At 46.3% G+C, this 18,482-nt stretch overlaps 1 protein-coding gene across 18 annotated transcripts in view; it reads right to left on the reverse strand.

Moving 5' to 3' along the window:
* Positions 1 to 18,482, reverse strand: part of Myt1l (myelin transcription factor 1 like) — a 385,446-nt gene that overhangs the window by 330,562 nt on the left and 36,402 nt on the right. For all 18 annotated transcript variants that reach the window (XR_015446741.1, XM_021247219.2, XM_021247217.2 and 15 more), the window contains exon 2: positions 13,509 to 13,613. The gene's annotated coding sequence lies outside the window, so the exon portion shown is untranslated. The remainder of the gene's footprint in view (positions 1 to 13,508; positions 13,614 to 18,482) is intronic.

Below are 18,482 nucleotides of genomic sequence, written 5' to 3' on the forward strand. Positions count from 1 at the left end.
ATGTGTGTGTGTATGCTGCGGAGTGAATGTTGGTCTTCCTCCAAAATTCATATCTCAAAGCTGTAATGTGGTGGTGTGGGGAGATGTGGCCTTTGGGGGGTAAGAAGGTTATAGGGATGGAGCCCCTGGTGGGGGATCAGTGGCCTTTTACAAAGCAAGAAAGTGCTAGCTCTCTCCCTCTCCCACTTGAAAACACAATGAGAAGGCAGCTCTCTGCAAACTGGAAGGGAACCTTCACTGGACACCAGGTGCACTGGCATTAAGCTTGGACTTCTCTGAGCCCAAGAGAAACAGATGCCCACTCTTCAAGTCCCCTGGTATATGGAGTCTTGTTATGCAGCCTGTGCTGACGAATGCAGTGTTTACTGACCGCTATTGATGGCAAGCTTGGTATTTCCCTAGTCACATCTGGTCAGTTGTTAGCCTTTACCCACTCACACAAAATTACGCATCCTCTTTGCAGCTGTGTTTTTTGAGACCCCACTGTGTGCCAGGTATTGGGGGAGGAAGGGAAAGGGACGATGTGTCACTTAAGTTGTAGACCCAAGTCCAACTTGAGGCTTGCCCAAAAAAATGACAGATGAGCTGAGAAAAAATTACAACCAATCTCCCTAATTGCTACTCAACTTACGCAGGAATTTTTAAGTACAGTCATAAAGCGCAGTGAGGACAAAATGCAATCAGACCAAAGTACTTAATAAAGAAAGTGCACTTGGCCCTGGGCCTCCTGGTGTCCCCAGGCTCCCCCTGCTCTGTCAGCTCAGGGCTGCAGACTGAGGGAGGGGAGCAAACGCCCAGGTCCTGTCCCTCACCACCTTCCTCCTTAGCGTGCCCTGCTCCTTCTGCCTCCCTTGTTATAGTTCAGTTGACTTTATTATGACAGAATACACAAGTTCCTGATGTTGGCAAGGGTCTCAAGCTTTTCTGCCCTGTCCTGCTTTATTAGACAATGCTGAGCCACAGAGCCAGTGTGGTGGGGTCTGATGGAGAGGTGGCCGTGTCCTCAAGGATCCCATTCTGCATGCGTGTGCATGGATGCCACTTCTGACCCCTTACAGACTCCTGTCTGCATGTGGGTCATGCATCCTGGCTTCCTATCCCTCGCTGATTCCACGTCTGTGTGTGTGTGTATGTCCGGTTACAGATTCTCACCATCATAGCATTCTGTCTCATGGGAAGAATCTGAGCAAGGACTGACCAGTGACTTTTGTTTCATTTTGGTTCAACAGTTTGGACCGGGTCACAAGTGAATGCAGTGCTGAGAACATGGATTTTGATGTCAGATCCCTGAGGAACCCCACTAGAAGTTAGTCATCCACACAGCCCAGGAGCACCCACTGGGAATGGCCCTGGGGAGCTCTCCTGGCTCCCTTATCCCAGTGGACAAAAGACCATTTCTTGTTTTCATAACCTGAGGTTCATGAATATCAGTGTTGATGCCAAGAAATTTGGTTTTTGGTGAGGCTGTGGCCCGGGCCCCCTTCGCTGTGTCCTCATGTGGCAGGCATCATGTCCTGGTTTCTGCCACCAGACGAAGTTCCCGCCCATCCCTGGGGCCTCATTCTACCTGAATCCCCCCTTACAAGCCCATCTCCAGCACAGTGCAGTCACACTGGGCCACAGGCCTTTATGCATGGACCTTGGGGCTTAGTTCCTCACAGAAGTGCTGTACCCATGGGTGGTACACAGACAGGACTTCAAACAAAGAGATCAAAACCCAGAAAAGTTCAGAGGGGGAAACAAGAGTCTCTTCTGCCACACTTACAAACTCACAGCACACGTGGCACCCGGTGAATGCTGCACGGTCACAGCGAGGCAGCCCCACATTAAGGCTGAAATTCTGGCCCCAACGCCAAAGACTGCCAAGGAACCCATCGCCCCGATTCTCCCAGTGCTTCCTGGGTTCCAGACCCTGGTCCTCTGGTCCTGATGGTGCCCATCCCCTCCTCTGTCCCCAACCCTGGCTGGCCCGTGGCTGCTGTCTGTGCATGCGTCCAGTCACTGTCTCCGTTCTGCTCCTCACACTTCTGCAATGTGCTGTTCCTCGTTCTTCCTGTCCATGCTCAAATGCCACAGCTTACCCCTGTCACCAGCACGTTCTCAAGGGCAGACCCCTGCCCCAGCTGTTGCCTTTTCACTCTCCCCATCCCCAAAGTTGTCCCTGCCCTCCACTCTGTCCCTATTCCTGTTCCCAGGAGCACCTGGGCTTCTGGTCCCTAAGGAATCAATGCCACCATCCAGCACTGGCCCTGGTCCCCCCCATCTGCTGCATCATGAATTCCCATCTCCACTGCACCCTTCCCATCCCAAGCTCCTGGGTGCTGCTATTTCCCTTCTCAAGGAAACAGAAGTAAAAGCAAATCCCCTGGGAGCCCGAGTCTGCTTCCAGCCACAGCCGGTCACCCGTTCCACTCTCGACAGGAGTTCCCACTCCCTGCCACCCAGGCCTTCCCGGGGATCGCTCGCTGGGCCACTCTGTCCCCACCACCCCTGCTGTGGTCAGGGCTGGCTGTGCTCTGCCCATGCCCACGTCCCCGGGGACAGCTGGCAGCGTGCCCCTAGCTCACTGCCCGTCACCTGGTGCCTGTCAGTGTCCCAAAGTCCCCCTAGCCCCTGCAGTGTGGTGAGCACGCTCTTGGTCCCTTGATGGCTCTCTCTGCTCGGAGGCACCCACTGTCTCCCATCCTGAGCGCTCGGACCCCATCTGCCTTCCCTACCACTCCCACCCCCGTCCAAGCCAGTGCCATTTCCATCTGCCAGGCCCTCGATCTCCTCTGCAAGGACCCAGGACACTAGGTTGCCCACCCGCCTGGAACTGGACATGGCTTCCTGTCTCACTAGTGTGAGGGAAAGCCCTTCTGGTGTCCCCTAGATTTTCTGCACTCCCCCCGCTATATTTCCAGCCCCTCTCCACCGCTGTCTCTATTCTGCCTTAGCATCAGTGGCCAACTGACTGTTTATTAAGCATTCTGCGGCCTCAGGACCTTTGCATGGCACCTTCCCCACACCTACAAAGCTCACTCGCTCCTCATCTCCTGGACTTTGCAGTCTTTCATTCAGCTAGACCTCCCCCCAATCCATGACACTTACAACAGCACCTTGCCACCTCCCTGCCTCTGTGCTACTTTTCCTCTGTCCTGCCTAATTTTTCTTCACAGCTTTATCTCATACAAAACATCTTAATTAATTTGTCTCTTTATTGTTTGCCCTCTTAAACATGCACATGGACAAGATGTTTTTTCTTTACAGGCAAGAATTTCCTACAGTGTTCATGGAGTTTAAGATGCAAGCCTTAATTTTTTGAGCACAGGAATCAATAATATAAAATTGATAATGTTCAACCATTGAGAAAGAAATAGTGGATGACAGGATAATCAAAACCAATATGAAGAGAGATTCTGCATAAGGGTTAAAAACATACTTAGCTGACCACTGATAAATAAAATGTTTAAGTGGGAACCTCCCCAAATCCCAATCTATGAGGGGTGATCATATTTTATGTTTCAAATTTGTATTTAAGTTTAAAAAAATTTATTACAGTAAAAGACACATCACTATTAACCCCCCTCAAAATCCTCTCCCCTATTTGGAATCGTTATCCCACTGTCCTTGCCACTTCCCGTGGCGGCTCTGGAGTCCTCTTCCCCGAGGGTCTTTAGCTGTGCTGTCCTGGCTGCCTCGATGTCCTGAATGGATTCAAAATGTCTCACTTTCATGGTCATTTTGACTTCGGGAAAGAGCCAGGAGTCACATGGTGCAGATCTGGTGACTAAGGTTGAACAAGGATGAAGACACAGTGTCATGTTTTTATGAGCTTCCCTTTCTGTTGGATGGCGCTCAGCCGCAGTACAGTATTTTTGATCCCGCCTGGTAAAGACATTCAGAAAGACTCCCTGAACTGCTGCAGAAAGTGGCAAGGACAATGGGATGAGTGTCTTCAAAACAAGGGAGTTATTTTGAGGTGGATTCAGGTGATAGGTCTTTAACTGTAATAATTTTTAAAAAGTTAAACATTCACTGTATTTTTTGATCAGCCCATGTAGTCCTCCTATAGGATTCAAAACTATCATTTTTGTAGCTTTTTCAAAGCATCATACCAGCAGGACTAAAATTGTTTTCCTCCCTAGAAAGTGGTCCCCACGGGAGTCCTCAGACAGAGTTGAGCCAGTTCCTGGGGGAGGTGGAAAGGACGCAGAGAGCTCAGGACCCTTGAGGCACCTGCTCCAGGAAGGGGTCACGCAGCTGGGCCCATGGCAGCTGCACAGCTGCCCAGTGTGGTACCAAGCTGCCGAGGTCACCATGCTCAAGCTCCAGATCACCACGGTTATAAGAAGGAAAACATCATGAGGACAATGGCTGCACCGCTCTGTGCACCTCAGGAGGTGAGAGTTATGTAAAAGTGCCCCTTTCTGTCCACCCACGGAAAGTAGTATTGTGGGTGAAAATGAAAAGTTGTGTTCTTTTTACTTCTCATTAAAATTAAGAAGTATGATATAAAGCCATCCAAGAACACTAAACAAATAATTAAGAAGTGAATATAAGGACCTGAAACTCAAATACATACCTCTCATTGGCTTGTATACAGGAAAATGAATGCTAGGCATGAAGGAGGAGGATGGAAGGAGGAAGGAAAAGGGAAGGAGGCAGGAGGGAGGCCGGGCTAATGCATCTGAAGTACTCACATGTCTCTGGAATTTCTGTGCAATCTCAATTCAGTTTTCTTCCAAAAATTTAGGAGACTAGGGAAAGGGACATTCTTAATTACTGTTAATAAGTGAAAATTCATAGCTTCTATTTTCAGGATAGTAAGCATTTTGTTCTAGCAAATTTGGGCTTCATTTCTTTTTCTGAAATAATTGAGAATCATCTGAGAAAGAAGGTCTAGTGTAATTAAAGCTTTTTTTTTTGTTTGTTTGTTTCAGAACTGGGGATCAAACTCAGGACCTTGTGCTTGCCAGGTAGGCACTGGCACCACTGAGCTAAACCTCTGGCCCTAAAGCATTGTCTTTTTTGGTATTGGGGATCGAACTCGGGACCTTGCCCTTGCGGGGCATGCGGTGGAACCACTGAGCTAAATCCCCGGCCCCCCTAAAAGATATTGTTAAAGGAAGCAGTCAGTACAAACATTAGCCATGTGGGTGCAGGATGGAATGTTTTAGATCCATCCCTTTGGATGTGTCACCCACAGACCTTGCCCAGGGGTGGTCTGGTGTCCCTCTCGGTCACCATCATGAGACCAGAGAGGCTGCATAGTAAGTCCCCCAGCAGAGCCTGACCCAAGTCTGCTCAATCTAGGGGCCAGACCAGGGGTATCAAGGGCTGGTGTCCCCACAGGTGGACATGTGAGCTCTATCCAGGAGGGCCCAGTGAATGTATTTGGAAAGGAGTGTGTATGAATGGATCTAATACAGGCATATGTGTGTGTTCATGCATGAGCATGTGCATGTTCTAGCACACACATAAGGGCAAGCTGTGTCTGGACAGCAGGCCGCCCAGGCCACACTGCAGGGACTCTACTTTGGAGCCCTGGAGGAGACTCAGAGGATGGATCCAACTCCTTTCCACTCTGCACTGTACCCCTGGCTTTAGCACTGGGGGTGCCCCATTGACTTTCCACCTATATCATGCTCCAAAGCTCAGCACACAATAGGGGCCATTCGGATGCTATTAGGGTAAGCACCCCACAGCTGGGAGAGGGGATGTGCTTTCCTCAGGGCTGCAGAGCCAGGTGAGCTGGAGCTTGCACTAGCATGCTTCAGCCTACTCCAGATCACTAATACACCTACCCCTGCTCAGAGCCACCCCCAACCAGCGGGCTCCTCTCGATCCTCACATGCACCACACACACTTGCAGCTGGCACACTTTCTATGCTCCATGACACCTGCAAGATAAACCCTAGCATGTCACCCATGGGACAATGGCTTCCAGCACTCATCCAGTCCCAGGCCTTTCTATATCAGTCCTCAACGTGCGGTCAACACACCCACCATACCAGCTATTGCACTCATTTTCTAGAACAGAGAGTTCCAGCCACTGTCCTATGTCAGGAAATCCCAACCACTTTCTCCTATGACACTGGTCCCCTGCAGTGCCTGCCACCCTACGTGTCACAAGGCCCATGCTTTTCACTGTGCCACCTGCGGTGGGCTCCCTGCTCATCTGTTCTGGGCTCCGTGCCTGGGGCTCTCCCACACCCGATGCATCCCAGGGGACTGAGCCCTGGGCCTTTGCACTAAGCTCCACCCCCAGCCTTTTTTTAATTTTTAATTTTAGACAGGGTCTCACCAAGTTGCTAAATTGCCTAGGTTGGGGTTGATCTCAGAATCCTGCCTCAGCTTCCCAGAGTGCTGGGATTACAAGCTCAGCCAGCACAGGCAGCTTTCTGAATCTTAAAAATATGGTAGTTCATTGACAAAGTCCTTTCCAACTGTAGGGGGAACAAGCTCACAAATCTGAGGCTCAGAGACTGGGCAGTGGGACCAGTGACGGGAGATGCCCATTATCGGTTGCTTGGTAATTTCCACTTCCCCTTGGTCATCTGAGCCTCTTCCTGTTCCCAATGGCCCTAACGCTGGGCTTTTGTGACAGTGATGGCGTGACCTATGGAGCCAACAGAAGTTTGGGAAGGCTGAATCTGACATCATCCTTGTTCACCGATGGAAGACTGACAGTTCGTTGAGTCTCACCCTCTCTGTATACAGGAGCGTGATTTCCATTTCATATTTTGCCCAGTTTTGCCTCCTCTTCCTGTTTCTCTCCTCCACATTAGATGTCAGAGTCTGCTCCATCTGCACCTTCCAGGGACGCCCTCAGGGGGGTCCATCAAATCAGCCCCCCTCCCCTTCCTGGGGGCTCAAGGACAAAGTCAGCACCATGAGTCTGCTGTGTGTGTTAACCTGGCTCCCCACCAGATTCTGATTAATTTTCCAGAGCCCAAGGTCTGTACCCATCTTTCACCTTTCACAAGTGGTTCTCAAAGATAAGCCCTGTGGGGACCCTTCCGCTCTGTGACCCCAGGATCGTGTAGGTGACCCATACGGGAGAGGGGAGAGCTGACTGCACAGAGAGAGGGCAGGGACTGTGCAGAAAATAGCTAACATTCCCCCAGGCTCTGAAACCCTGGCTTTGTGGACCATGGGTGTGCATTCCTTGGTAAATATCCTGTGGAAATCCCCAGCACTGGTTCCTTCCATAGGAAAACTATGAGTTAGGATGTAGCAGTGCAGAAAAGAAAAATTGCAGCATTAAGAAACCATGAGCCCCAGCATTCTGGGAGGCTGAGGCAGGAGGATGGCAAGTTCCAGCCCAGTCTGGGCAACTTTGTGACTCACTGAGATGGTGTCTGAAAGTAAAACATAAAAAAACGACTGGGGATGTAGCTTAGGGGGAAGACTCTGGGTTCAATTCCTTGTACTGGAAATAAAGAAAAAAGAAAGAAAGAAAGAAAGAAAGAAGAAAAGAAAAGAGGAGAGGAAGGGAGGAAACTACGTGAAATCTCCACCTACCAGGGCTATGTAAGAGGATGCAGTTTCATGATAACTGTAATTATGGGGAAAAATGCAGCTTTATGGCCCTTGTGACAGAAAAAAATTAAATACCCAAGGTTCAGTCAGTGTTATGGCTAAGCTGTCTAATCAATGAACCTAACTTACCTGGAAGGAAAAAACCCACAATATATCCTTAGCAAATTTTAGAAACTTATTTTTAAAATCATTTCATTAAATATCTGCAGAAATCCACCCAATATAACAAGTGACAGCAAGGTCATTATCAAGTTCATTCTGTCATTTATTTTAAAATAGAAAAGATAACTATTAATTCTAACATGCTTTTCATGTACAAAATTAAGGATAGCTTTCTGTATATCAATTGCAAATCTAAGAAATCCAGGGAGGAAACGAAAACACAACTTCCCGTCTCTAGGAAAGCTAGTGGTAATGACCATATGTAGGGCCATGAATGGTTTGTATGTAACATGTACCTGTAATGTGCTACATGTAACAACACCTCAGCCTATACCAGGGTCCAATGAAGTTCATACTGTTATTCTCCTTGTTGTACAGATGAGGAAACTGAGGCACAGACAGGACATTGATCCCAGGTTTCCAAGGCGACCTGGAACTATCAGACACCCCTTCAGCTACTGTCAGGAGGGTTCCCATTCAGTTAAAAACACCATGTCACAGTGATCTATGCACATCCATGTCTCTAGCAGCACAACTCATAAGAGCCAAGTCTTGGAAAAAGCCCGTATGTGCATCAATAAATGAATGGATACGGAAAACGTGGAGTACTACTCTGCCATAAAGAAGGATAATTGGAGTCATTTGTAGGAAAATGGATGCACTTTGACCACAACGTTAAGTGAAATAAAACCAACACACAAGCTGAAATACAGCATGGTTCCTCTTATACGAGAAACCCAAAGTATAAATAAATTAAAGCAAAAAATTAAAAAAAGGATAATAGGAATCAGGGAGATAGATCTTTTACAAATGGGAAGAAGATCTAGGGATGGTGGGGGGAGGGGAGGGGCAGGGCACGAAAAGTGGAATTAAGATGTGTTATGTACATGTAGCAACTCTCCCACGAGGCGTATAGACATTATGTACTGCAACATGGATTAATAAAAATTTAAAACAAGAAACTTTTTGATGTTTCTGCAAACTTCAGGCAGACACAAAGCCAAACAGGGGAGCCTAATAAGCCCCCACACCCACCAGTCAACTTTGACAGTGTTGCCAGGCCACAGCTGTTTGTCTCCATCACCATTTCAACACTGAACGAAGCTACAGATGCCACAGAACCAGATCTAGAAATTTCTCAGTGTGTAACCCTATGATACAAAGAGTTCTACCTTTAAACCTCACATGATAAATGTTATTAGCATATCTAAAAACTAATAATTCCTATCATTTTGCAGTACTGGGAATTGAACCCTGTTTCTTCACATTGAGGTCCATTCCCAGCCCTTTTCATTTTTTGGGACAGGGTCTCCCTAAGTCACTGAATTGCCTAGGCTGGACTCAAATTTGCCATCCTCCTGGCTCAGCCTCCCAGAGTGCTGGGATCACAGGCATGTCCCACCATACCTGGATCAACAATAATTCTTTAATACCACGTAGATATTTTAAACAGTTGGTACTTTAAATTTTAGGAGTAAATATAATGTAGGCACATTTTTTGCTGGCTGTACATTAATGCCTGTGTTTCATGTAAAGGGGAACAAAGGAGGCTGGAGGAAATGAGGGGACACTGTGTACCCCAAGCAAAGAGCTCTGGGAGGAGAGATGGATGCAAAGGCAGAGGACATCTCCTTAGTGGCTCGGTTTCTTTCAGCCGCTCTGTGACTCCGCTGGCCACTACTCCCTGGTGTCCTGGTCAGAGACTTGTGGGCTAAAAGCAGTTCCAATCCACATTTCAGAGCAACTCCTAAATGTAACTATGGTCTGAAGTACAGACAGAAAAATTCCATCTTCCATACGGAAAGTATTGTTGTCCTGATTCAAGGACCCAACATAAGGGAAGCAAGAGGGAGGAGAAGAGAAGGACTCAACACAGGTATCAGAGAAGGAAGAAATGAAGAAATAGACAACTGATGCTATCTATCAGCAGAAGACCTAGAAATTTGCACAAGCAACTAAATGCACGCATGGGCTAACACAAAAAGCGATGTTCAAATCTCTTCTTAGGAGGGTCCCGGCCTGCTCATCTGCTCTGATTTGGCATTTTAGTCAATCAGCTATGCCTCCTTTACCTGCCTGGTTGTACAACTCACAAGGTTCTGTCATTGGTGATGTGCTGATATTTCTATTTTTTTATGCATGTGAAAGGTGGTAAGGAAGCATTGAGCTCTGACAGCCATGTGGTTGATAAAAGTATTTCTGGTTTAAGACGTGGAGCGGTAAACTTGTATCTCCACTCAGCACAATGCAGGGCTGAGAAACTCAGAGCCCCTTTAGCTGGGTTCTGCCCTGAGCATGAGACAGGACCCTCTGTCTGCCTTGGTTTCCTCCTCTGTGAAATGCAGAGGTACTACTTTGTATTTTAACACTATCACTGTTTTTCCGCACTGGGGATTAAACCCAGGGCCTTTGCATTGAGCTACATCCCTGGCTCTTCTTCATTTTTTTAAAAAAAATTTTTTTTAAATTTTTATTTTGAAACATGTTCTTGGTAAGTCACTAAGTTGCCCAGCCTGGGCTCAAATGTGTGATCCTCCTGCCTCAGCCTCCCAGAGTGCTGAGATCACAGATGTGCATCACCGCACCCAGCTCTTAGTGTTATTTTAAGGATTAACTCAGTTAATTTGTGTCCGCCAAAGGACTCGGTCTCCACACAAGCATATGGGGTCCGAGCTTGCACTTGTGGTACATCGTGAGATGCCATCGGGAGGTGGAGAGGAATCTTCCAGCAGACAAGCCACATACATCTGGGAGGCACAGAGGGCTGTGATCCAAAGCTCAGACCCCAGCCCAGGGCCTGCAAGTATGGCCCCCTGGAGATCCCCACACCTTCACCTCTCCCTTGATGGGACTGATGTCTAGGGACACCAGCATTGGCCAAAGGGAGCAGCATGGCAGGGGCCCAGCAGGTTCCTCAGTCTCCCAGTCCAGTGTGTCCTTCACACCAGTTACACAACCACTGAGGCCCTCTGCATCACAGCTGCTACTAAACTCCTGGTCTCCTGGGGCTGGTGGCTTCTGTTTTCTCATTAGTGCAATTCTTGGCATTCCATGCCAAGGTGACTGGGTGTGAGCCTGTGTCCTCCTGCCTCTTCTCCATGTGGTCAGGGTCTAAGGCCAGCCCTGGGGCCTTCATAGGAATTCAGCAGGCTCGGTCTCCGGGTGGCTCAGCACCTTGAATGGGTGAATGGCTTCACTTGTGTATTCAGGGAACCTGACAATGGCCGCCAGATCCTGAAATGCCTTCAGGTGAAATGGAGATGCGCTCTGGAGACCAGATCACACCCAGAACGCAGATCTGTACCAGGTGCCCACTGGGCTGACCCGGTCTTATTCTATATCTCTTCAGAGGCTAAGTGCAGAGTGATGGGCACTTGGCATAAATGGACTAAAATTCAGCTGTTAGTGCAATTCTGGGGGTGGAATGGGCTCCTTGTTGAGTGGAACCCTTTCCATTCTTGGAAATAATGAAAGGGAGATGACCAAGCTACCATTCAGGGGCAGCAGCCTGGGGCAGACGTGTCCCTAGAGCATACTCTGGATGCAGAACAGTGAACTCGGTGCTTGGATGGGCTGGTGCAGTTCTCTGATTAGGCATCAAGAACCCCGTGATCGCTGTGTTATAGTGAGAACACCGTGTGTCACACACAGAGCCAGGACCACGATGGGACATGGAGCTTTGGAGAGGACATCCCTTCTCAACCCACGGTGGACACAGACTCCCCTGTGAACTCACCTTCAGGAAATAATCAACACCATGTGAAGTTCTAGGTTGGAGAATAAGTATAATAAGCAAAACTTTAAAAAGCCAACAATATGGAATATCATACATCATGTAAAAATGATTTTCTGGAGATATATTCAATGATACAGAAAGCTATGTATGATGCATAAAGAGAAAAAGGTATAAAGGATAAAATGTACAATTTGACCTGGTTTAATTTAAAATTGCAGAGAGAATGAAGAGAAAAACTACAGAATGGGAAAAGAATTTTGCTAACTACTCCTCAGACAGAGGACTAATATCTAAAATACATAGAGGACTTTAAAATGAGAGCCCCCTTATAAAAGACCCACTCAAAAATGGGCAAGTGAAATGAACAGACACTTCTCAGAAGAAGCAGTGTAAATGGCCAATAAATACAAGAAGAAATGATCAACATCTCTGGCCATGAGGGAATACAAATTAAAACACTGAGATTCCACCTCATTCCAGAAAGAATTTCTATCTTCAGGAAATCAAATAATCATAAATCTTGGTGAGATAGCAGGGGAAAAGGAGCCCTTCTACACTGTTGGTGGGAATGTAAACTAGTACAACCACTACAGAAATCAGTATGGTGATTCCTCAAAAAATGAAAAAATAGAAATTTCATCTAACCCAGCTATAACACCTCAGAGTATTGTCCCAATGGAGTTAAAGTCAACATATCACAGTGATCCATGCACACCCATGTTTACAGCAGCACAACTCATAATAGCTAAATCTGTGAAGCAGCCTATATGTCCATTAATGGATGAATGGATAAAGAAAATGTGGTATTTACACACCATGGAGTACTACTCTGCCCCAAAGAAGGATAAAGGAGTTATTTGTAGGAAAATGGATGACCTCGAGACCACAATGTTAAATCAGACACACAAGTTTAAATACCACATGTTTTCTATTATATGAGAAACCCAGAGTAGAAATAAGCAGGAAAATAGATAACAGGAAACAGTGAGATAGATCCTCTCCAGATGGGAAGACAAAGTGAACTTGGAAGAAGAGGAGAGAGAGGGGAGGGTGAGAGGATGTGAAATCAAAAATTAAGGTGTGTTAGTGCATTTTCAGCAACATGTGGTAATAAAAATAATAGCAAACATGTACTAAGAAACATAAAAGTGTTAAAAAACTATACATCCAAAGAAAGCAATCACAAGGAGTTTTAAACCCTTTTAAATTAATGGTGGTCACTACTGAATTTGGGAATTTTCAGTAGTTTATTATTACATATATTATTCAAATATTTCAACTTTTCCATATGCTAATTATGTAAAGAAAACAAATGTTAAAAAAAAAACCCTATCACTCTGGTAATTTGACATTAAGGCAAATGACAGTATTTAGAGGATAAGTTGCTGATAATGTTGACCCCAAAGGTAAAAGAGAATAATGATATAATGTCTGAAAGGTGAGATTTTCTTGAACAATTAGAAATTGATTTTATAGTAGACATAGAACATCAGGCCCAGGGATTAATTCCTTCCCGACAGTCTTGCCAGAATTACATGCATCTTCATAAGAATGTAGGTTTCAGCTCCCCCAGCTCAGCAGGTGTAGCAGAGCCCAGAGTAGGGGCAGGTTGGCCTCGTGTCCGTGTCAGAGGAGGGCAGGACCCCAGCCATGCCCGGAGGACCTCACCCCCGACACTGGCCTCAAGGACAGGAATGGAAGTAACCCCAAACCTCCAGGTACCATGTTAGTAGAAGGAACAGAAAAAGAAATCCAAAACACCATGCAAAATACATAAATGCATTTTCAGATAATGTTCTCTGCTTCATTTGGTTTTTGAAATATTTGGATTATGAACAGTGCTTTCATTGGTGTAAAGAGAGAAGCAGAAGTCCCAGCTAATGTACACATTTTGCATGTATATTTCATGACTAACAATGACATCAAATTGAAACATCTAAAATCAAAAGCAAAGATGAGTAAGTGGCAGAAAAGGGCTTTGACTCAATTGGCCTCATTTCGAATCAGCTGTGCCTGCACCCCGAGTTCCACTTGCTTTCAGGTACTGTTCCTAAGACAATGATAAGCTCTGCTGGAGTGAACATACCACACTGGAGGATTCCTCAAACATCAGCGAGGGTGGGGCCAGATCCGGCCGAGCATGTGCCGCACCTGCACCTTGACCTTGGCAGCAGCCTCCACGTGACCTTCCCTGTGCAAGAGAGGAAGGAGAAGCCATTATTGGGACTGGGACTTTCTCTCACGTCCTCACCAGTCAGGACAGCTTCCCTATGTCTCAGTGGAGGCCTTGCACCTACGTCTGCACTCAGCATGTGGCCAGCCCTGGGACAGGCTGTCTGTCATGTTTGTTATGGGTGTGGTGCTTTCAACCTAAGGCTTGTGTTTTAATAAAGATGAGAGAATGAAGTCAGGTGGAGGAAACTGGACTATGCCACTGTCTCAGGCTCCTCTGCAGAGACCCCGCAAAGGGCACATGGCTCAGAGGGGAGCTCAGGGCCTGAGACACAGCCTGCTGTGACCACATGACCAACAGACTGGGGACTTCAGCCTGCACCTGCATCCCAGAGATGCAACCCGAGCAGGTCCAACCCCATCTCACATCTGTGAGATTAGCTAAGGCCACGTCAGAACCAGTGCCGCGGGGAAATAATGCTGGCATCAAACCAGGTTTGGGGTCACATGCCTGTAATCCCAGCACCCTGGAAGGCAGGAAGATTGCAAAGTTGAGCCCAGCCTGGGTGATTTATCAACTTGCAAGGAACCTGTCTCAAAAAAACAAAAAAAAATTTAAAAAGGGGGGGCTGGGGATGGAGCTCCATGTGAAGGACTTGGGTTCAATTTCTGGTACTGCAAAATAAATAAGTAATTAATGGAAATAAAAAATAAAGGCAAAGAATCCCAGAGGAAGGATGTTTCTGATAGATCCCATTTCCCAGGTTCACATGGGAAACCAGGCTCTCCAAAGAAAAGGACAATTCCTTTGGAACATTAATTCAACTTTTTCCAACTACTAACCACATTCATGCCAATTTTAGCAGCTCTGTGGGAGGAAAAACGAAACACGAAATTCTTTGCTTCCAAGTGTGTGTATGCGCCTTAGCTCTATGGGACGGGCTCTTCCTGAGCCTCCGGGCCTCCCCAGAAGTCAAACCTTGCGCTCTGGTGTCACTCCTGGGACACCGTGCTTGTAGACAGCCTAACAAATGTTAACCATTCTCTTTTTCTTGCATGCATTTATTTGCATCATTCTTTCATGACATGGTGCAGTTATATTGGTGTGGTTTCTTGTCACTGGAGTTCACGGGAATGCACACACACATATGCACACACACTGCCAGACTCACTACCATTTAGAATGATAGCACACTTTTCTGGTATTTAGATTCCCCTTCCCCAAATTTTTCCTTTCTTCCTGTCTGACAGTGGAATTGATTTGTTTTAGGGAAGCCAATACACACATTACATGTAATGAAGTAAAACTTGCTGGAAAGTAAAAATTCACAGTGCAGTTCAAATGCAGGCAATAACACAAAATTTGAATTGGAAACAAAAAGGAATCTTCGTATTAAGAAATGCTCAAATAAGAACAGCTACCAAGAGTGAGGATTTAGAAGAAATCTCTGATGAGATGCATGGGTCCATATCTCTGCCAGTCCTCACAGTGGTGTCACTGTCCCTGTTCCCTGCTTGGTGGGGCTCAGTAGCTCTTGGACACATAGCTGGCATACAGTGGGACAGGCTTCTAGACCAGCTCCTTTCACCTGCAGGGTTTTCTCCTTTCCAGGCTGGTTTCTCAGGCTCTCAAAACATCAATCCTGGGCTCTTTGTTCTTTAGAAAATCCAGCCTTAGTGAATATACTGTGGTTCACACAGAGAAACATTCTCTTGCACAAACAGCCAATGGCTCTTCTGAGACAACGTCATTACTAAAACGTGGAGACCATTTGGGTCATTCCAAATCCAATGAAAACAGATGTATCCTTTTAAAAGAAGTGATATAGATACCAAGTTTCTGATGGTTTCTAATAAGTGGATAAAAAGAAGACCCAAAACCCATTAGAAGATATTTATGGGGCTGTCTGGCCTTGGGATTTTACTTTAGAAGTGAGATGGCAACAAGTCTAGTGTGAATTTGGGCTAGAGCACGCCTGCCTCTCGTGGGCACAGAATCAGCACAACACTCTCTGCAGAGAAGACATCATTCGTGGCCAACACTGGCCCCAACTCCCAAACCCCCCAACACAGGCTGGCTTTAGGAGCTGCTGCAGGCAGGGCAGGGCAACCCCTTCAGGGCCAGTCACCTGCAGGACAGTGAGTGAGGACCAGTAACAAACAAGCTTGGCCGAATTCTGTTTCCCATCCTGCTGTTATCACAGGAGAAATGAGGACACAGAGACATACCTGTGTACACACACACACGCACACACACGCACACACACTTTGAACCCAATATAACCATTGCTTTTATTTGGGTTTTGTCACATTATTTAATTTCTTTAAAATATTCAGATAATTCTAAAATGGTTAAGACTTCTTGGTTTATCAAAACAGTATTGGAGTTTAAACATTCTGAAAGCATTGACTAGACTACGCCTGGTGCGTTAGCTTTTGTAATCCTTGTTGAATGTCTTAGTGTCTTAGTGAAAACTACTGGACCGAGGCCTGCACAGTCCCTCTGTGGTAGGTGAGTTGAAGAAACAAAGGCCACTTAGTTTATAAGTTGCAGAATATTAGACTGGAATCCTGACCATCTCAGTTCTGACCATGTGCTCTTAACTCCCAGACTCAGCCCTCAGAACAATTAAGGTTAACTTTAAAAAAAATTTAAAGACCCAGATAGAGCAAAATCTTGGGAAGAACTGGGCAAATATTCCTTAGTCAGCCAGGGTCAGTCCTAATGTTTTCCTTTCAATCTGTTTAAAAATGTAAACACTCTGCTTCTAAAGATGGGAAACAGGGTGACGGTTTCCCTTGCAAAGTGAGAATAACTGAGGAGGTGATCTTCAGGGCTTGCCTGGGCTCTGGAATCCAGCCTTAGCTTGCAGCTAGTTGGGGAACTTGGTTTTTTAAAAAAATATATATAAATAATGTAATTAAATCATAAATAAATAATGTGGCCCCAATATGGCAGGGAGACCTTGTGTGACCCCAACACTCTGGCTGTGCAACCCCAATACACCAGGCTGACTCTGGAATCCAGTGTCCTGGAGATTTAAGCAGGGCCATGTCCCAGCTCAAGGCTGGACATCAGCTGGCTGCCAGGGCAATCCCTCTGCACTGCCATGTTCACTCAGCCTTTTGGAGCTTTCTCAAAACAGGCATCACACTTAGCAAGAAAACTTACTCTTGTTTTCTGCTGGGCCAACCTTCATGTCTGCAGAGAAGGAAGATGTGTGGAGAAGGATCTATGACAGGGACTGAGCACAAGTACTGGGCATGTGTTGTGGCATTTAGTCCTCGAGGCTAAGTAATGCTTGATAATACCACTTCTACAGATGGCAAAGCTGGGCACTGAGATGCCAAGTGACTCGCCCGAAGTCACTCAGTTTATAAATGACAGACTGTTAGACTTGAAACCTGACCATCTAATTTCTGACCATGTCCTCTTAACCACTAAACTGAACCCTCTGTACAGTTAAAGTTAACTTTTAAAAAAATCAAACCTTCCTAGACCCACACAGAGCAAAATCCTTGGTAGAACTGAGCGAGGATTCCTTGTTCTCTGCGTCATCTGCAGCCGAGCTCCGCGTGTGCACACCAAGGAGGGTGATGCCTTGAGAAAGAGAATGTCACAGGGCTCACTAGTCACTCTGTCCTGGTTCCCTGGGAACTTTCTCATATTTCAGCATAGGTAGCTGTGTTGGTAAAATCAGTCTTATTTGTTTCCTTCTGAAACACATTTCATCTTTACTGGAATGTGTGATATCACCTAGGTAATTCTGCAACTCACATCATATTCCTATTGGACAGACTGATTGAGTCTTACTCATCAGGCTAATTTTAGAGTGAACCGTATTTGGATTTTTATCAGAATCGGGCCACATAAAGATGCTGAGTTTGAAGATATCCTTCCTCGAAAACAACAGAACTCATTAGGTCAGTCTCGGGATTGTCCAGTTTACATTCTTCTCAAAGTCAACTCTTTCTTCAGTCAGAGTTACTTAACAACACAAGTTACCTTCTCTAAAATGATGATTTTTTTAAAAACTTCCTGCCTCTTCTCGATAAACCTCCAGCTGCTTACTGACTTGCTTTCTGTAGGCTTCAGTGGCTCATGACAGAGGCAGGTCAAGCTCCTCTGGGGCCAAGGGAGCCAGTGGCAATCCAGTCTGGGAGACAGAGCCCCTCCAGTGAGCACACCGTGTGGCTGAGGCAGGAGGGGACTGTCCCTCGCCCGGAAGGAGGGACACCTGATTGATGGGCAGCTCCACAGGGTCAAAACAGCATGTCCCATCTTAAGCTGGCACACAAGCTCTGACTTCTTTGCTTACTAGCCTAAATGCTTATTCCTTTGTGTGCACTTCTTTATAGTATCCCATTTTCTTCTGGCTTATACTATATGTTTCCATATTTCAATTATGGTGGCAGAGTGGTTCATACTTTTAATTTATTAAAAATGCGGATTATGACTTTTTCAGGCCAGTGAACTAGTTTTTCATGTACATCTGTGGAGAAACTGGGCTTCGAGAAGTAAATACAAAATGGTCTCCCAATATATCAACATAGAGGGCAACTGACGGCAACAATACAGTAATAAGGTCCTAAGCAGCTGCTCATCATTGCACTGTCATGGGAGCCGTCCTTCTGCGGCACTGAGTGAAACGCCTCTTGGCCCAAGCTTTGAGGGCCTGTGAACACAGGTGACCCTCAGTGCTGCTACCATGCAATAAGAGCAGACTGGATGAGCGACCCAGAGCTCCTCTCTAAATGGGCTGTGGGTGACCGGTACTCACAGTGTTTGATATGGGAGGCATCGTGTGCCTTTCTCAACATTGTCCGAGGAGATGCAAAGGGAGAGATTGCTGTAGGCCCAATTAGCAGCCCACGAAGCCAGCAATCC

This window comes from Heterocephalus glaber, unplaced genomic scaffold (genome assembly GCF_053883595.1).
Source record: "Heterocephalus glaber isolate CG9 unplaced genomic scaffold, H.glaber_assembly_v1.0 deba00001724, whole genome shotgun sequence".
Classification (NCBI taxonomy): domain Eukaryota; kingdom Metazoa; phylum Chordata; class Mammalia; order Rodentia; family Bathyergidae; genus Heterocephalus; species Heterocephalus glaber.